This window comes from Asparagus officinalis, chromosome 4 (assembly GCF_001876935.1).
Source record: "Asparagus officinalis chromosome 4, Aspof.V1, whole genome shotgun sequence".
In the NCBI taxonomy this organism is placed as follows: Eukaryota; Viridiplantae; Streptophyta; class Magnoliopsida; order Asparagales; family Asparagaceae; genus Asparagus; species Asparagus officinalis.
The window spans coordinates 39,545,863-39,550,392 of NC_033797.1; the positions used below are offsets into that span (position 1 = coordinate 39,545,863).

The 4,530-nt window shown below is 35.0% G+C and overlaps 1 pseudogene; it reads left to right on the top strand.

The window, feature by feature from the left end:
• LOC109837234 overlaps positions 1-991 on the top strand; it is a 23,338-nt pseudogene extending 22,347 nt beyond the window's left edge.

Below are 4,530 nucleotides of genomic sequence, written 5' to 3' on the forward strand. Positions count from 1 at the left end.
AAACACAGACAATGTTTGAAATATCTGAACAGCAACATTGGATGCTTGATGTAAGGCTGAAGCTGCTGACTTATTTTTATGGGCAGAGATGGTTGTCATGATAAAATAGGATAAAAGTGCAATCACTTGAGAAAAAAAAATGTTTGTATCAAGCAATGGAAATATGATAAGGGTGCATTGACAATTCATAATAATTGTGTTCACAATATGGATCGCATAACTCAAGCATTATTTTGGCTTCTAAGCCTTTGAAATAATTGCTAACAAAACATGTGTACCTTTTGCAAGATGATTGATATGTTGGATTCATAAACCTATTAAAAAAATATTCAGCCTCTTATGGTTTCACAAGATTTATGTCCAATGTTGAAGCATCTGCTTTATTTAACACGTCATAGTTAATAACTCAAAAGCTCCCTTTTCTTAACTGAGAGATTTAAGTATATCAACTTCTTTGTTGTGGTTAGGAGTGAGAGATGATTGTTTTTGTTGTTTTTTCCCCTTTTTTATTTTCTTTATGAGCAAATGGTTTGAAAGTACCCTAATAGATCAAGTCTCATAAATATCCTTTTCTTTACTGTTACATTTAATGAACTTATTGATTAGACTCCATTCTAATTTACAGAAAGAAGCAACAGAAACAAGTGCTCCAGAACTTGCAAAGTTGCTGTACTGGCTGATGATGGTCGGATATAGTATCCGCAACATTAAAGTGAGGTTTGACATGGAGAGACTGCTCGGTACGCATGCAAAGCTTGCTGAGCTCCCTCCTGCAGAACACATCTAGAATCAAGACCTGGAGAATAGCTGTACCAATTTAGCTCATAGCTTTGATGTAATCACTTCATTTGTGTTCTTAAAGATGAAGTCTAGAGACACAAATAGTAGTAGTCCCCAGGAAGAGAACATAGACTTGAAGCTTATAGTTTTTGTTGCACCCCTTAATTATAATTAGTTAAAAATTTAATTATTCTATTGGCAATATTCAGCATCACCAGCTTACAGTTTGCAAACAATTATCACCCAAAGTGGCAAGAATTTGGGTGAGGCTTTCACCTTATGCTAATCATAGAGAAGATAAAGGAGGAGCTCTTTGGGGGTAGGAAAGCTGGAGAATTGAAATTCTGATGGTTTGGCATATCTTTTGACGTATGAATCGATCTTGCTGTTTGACTTGGATGAATTTATGTAGGCTTTTTCTTTCCTTAAGCTGCCTTGTTGGATATGAGATATTTATGAGTTCCTGAGAGAGGATATTGGATGTTGATCTTAGTGGTTTAGGTTTAGATTGATAAGGACTGAAGGAGAGAGATCAATAAGGGGTTTCCTTATTTTCATCCACTAAGAGAGATCAACAAGGGGTTTCCTTATTTTCATCCACTAACCGCACCTTGAGCTTCCTTTTTCATACACAATCTTGACTGGCAACATAAGTCTAGGCTCAAGTCTAGATACAGTGAACATTGTCATGCATCGGCAAGTTACATGAGGAAGACTCTTCTTATTTCTGTTTTAGGAAGGATTTCTTATTTGTCCAAAAAAGCGTAGAGCGAAAAACAACCTTACCATGTATGTGCTTGACAGCGTGAAGCTTTTGTAAGGGTGCCCATGTTAAGTCACTGAGACGGTGGTAGCTCCAACTTAAAATTAGTATTTTGTGAAGGCTTTGGCCATTGTGATTATGAGTGCTGAAGTAAATCTCAGAAGCGCAGGGACTTTTTTTTTGGATGCTATTAGGTGCTTGATCCGTATGCGTTTTAACTGAAACTTCTGATTCTTGAGTGGCGGATGCAGGACCCATGGGAAAGTGGGGTAGCTTGCAAATTTTATAGAAGGGTTAATGAGATTTATTATTATATATAGGACCAAATAAAATTTTAAGGTGTTAGTCACATAGAACTAAACCTAGAACAAAATTTTAAGGTGTTAGAGAACTGGGATAATCTGTGGGATAAAATTTTAAGGTGTTAGTCACATAGAACTAAACCTAGAACAAAATTTTAAGGTGTTAGTCACATAGAACTAAAACTAGAATAAAATTTTACAGTGTTAGTCAAGCAAAACTTTAACAAAACTAGAATTGGGATAATTGTACAAAATTATCCCACTTTTTTTATTTTTCTATATAAAAATGAGAGTTCTAGTCTCTTAAATTATTCCAAGTTTTAGCTTGGAACTATGTGGTAAAAAACTAGAACTCGTATTTATTTTGTTTTTTTTTATTTTTTTTCTTTACTTATTTCCTATTATGGTTATCACCATCATTAAACCATCATCATAATAACAATTGTCAATATCTTATAGTCTAACCAAAAGTTATTTTAATAGTAACGAATATTTTTGTAAGCAATTATCAATTAATAGTAGTAAGTTTAAAATACATAAATAATATTTATATCTTCAAAATGCATAAATATATACTTCATGATTATAAAAATTTATCCCACGTTATTTTATCAAAATATCCCGCTTCACAAAATTGTTCCTAGTTATCCCACTAAAATATCCCACTAGCGAAATATTATTCAACTTTAACAATTATCCCATTTTGCATGAAAATGTCCCAATTGACTAACACCCCCTTAGAGTTAACTTGAATGGTTATCTGGCTTTACTATTAAATGGCCCTTATTAAACTCTAATTAACATTATTTAAAAATCAATTCTATTTAACAATGCGGCACTCTATTTGAAATACGTACCATGATAATAAAAAGTGGTCCATGTAATGGGGCTTTTCATTTTCAGAGTGGACCTATATGTATTTTTCCCCCCCCCAACTTAGTCCATGTACCCATCTCAGTTATAAAGTTATTCTTTCTTTTAACATCGGTTGAAAAATGGGTGTTAAAATTTTCATTTATCATACGAAAAAATTATTTCTTTTAAAATATTTATTTGTTTTTTCTTCCTTTACAAAAAAACACTAAAAATGGATTTCTCACAAGATTAAATGTACATAGATTTCTCACAATGTATATGGTTTCACTAGCAGTTGTTGTATTTTCATCCACAATTATTTATCCAAATGCATCTGTATGTATTAGAACTCTTACCTTCATTATCAAAAATGATATCTTAGTGATACACATACAAAACAAGACGTGACAATCCATATAAGTAACAAGACAATAATCAATTTTGGATGAATATGATAAATCCTAACCAAAAACAAAACAAAAAAAATCAAAACTTAAAGAATATGATAAACCCTAATATATATAAAAAGAATACAACCAAAAGAACAGTTGTTGGTTGAAAATACTTGTCACAATCCATCGTTCGCTTGTTTCATCTGCTTTCAATTTCATTGTGGTCAATTTACGGTTCTTTTGTTTCTCTTGTCTTGCAAGATTTCCCTCATTTAATAGCAAGAAACTTCTAATCAAAGATTTTTGTAATTATCGGCTTCATGAAGAAAGGAAAAGTTGTAATTGGCTTCTTGACGATGCATTTGAGGAGTAGAACTTTTTCGAGAATATGTAATTTTCTTCTGTATTGTTCCTTTGAGAAAATAAAAACCGATTTTAAATTAATATTGTCATAATAGAATATTTTAGAAAGGGTAGAATTGTCTTCTTAATATTTATTTAACGAAAGTTTTAGTGAGATGTTAAAAAGAACTAACTTTATAATTGAGATAGACAGGGCCAGCCCTAGCATAAGGCAACTTAGGCCTCTGCCTTGGGCGTCCAGTTGGTTAAGGCCCGCCCACCCATATAATATATATAACTTAAGCATAACCCTGTTACCCTAACCCTATTTTTCTCCAGTCTCCCACTACCGCCAGCGGCTAGGGCCAGCCCGCAAGGCGTAAGCGCTCGCTGAAGTCCACATCCGCTCCAGGACCCAACCTCCCACAGCCCACGTTCTATCTTTCTAACTAAAGCTATTAATTTCTTTATCATTTATCATATTAATTTTATGCTAATTAGAGATATTGTAGTGGAGACTGGAGAAAATAAGTTAGGGTAATAGGTTATGCTTAAAGATCATCCGCTAATCTGCCCAGCTCCGAGCTCCTAGTCAGCTGTCGGCCACTCCTCTCTTCGAGTTCCTACTCCGGTCTTCCGATCGGCCCTACCGGCGAGCCCCGTCCCAACTACTCTCCCGCCAAGCATGAAGCGTCCTGTTCTTCAGAGTTCGGATCTTCCTACTCGGCTACAGGCTACTCCTCCCTCTAGTCCTCTTTCAGTCTTTCCTAAATCCTACTGACTCTGTGGTGTTTGGTTTTTGAGGTAAAGCCCATTTTGATTGTTACGATTATGATCTGCATTGATTTCGATATTTCATCAATTTCTAGCCTCTAATTTAAGGCATCCTGAGCTATTACATTCTCTTAATCTGGAGCTGATTTAAATCTCTTGATGTTGTAGCTTAATTTGTTCCTAGATTCAATTTTTTCTTGCAGGTTCCACTTCCACCAACTAATTAATTTATCATCCCTTGCGGGTCCCTACTCCCTGCCTCCCACTCCAGTCTCCAGGCTCCGCTCCCACCGCGACACCGCCTGATCGCCAGCCTCCCAGT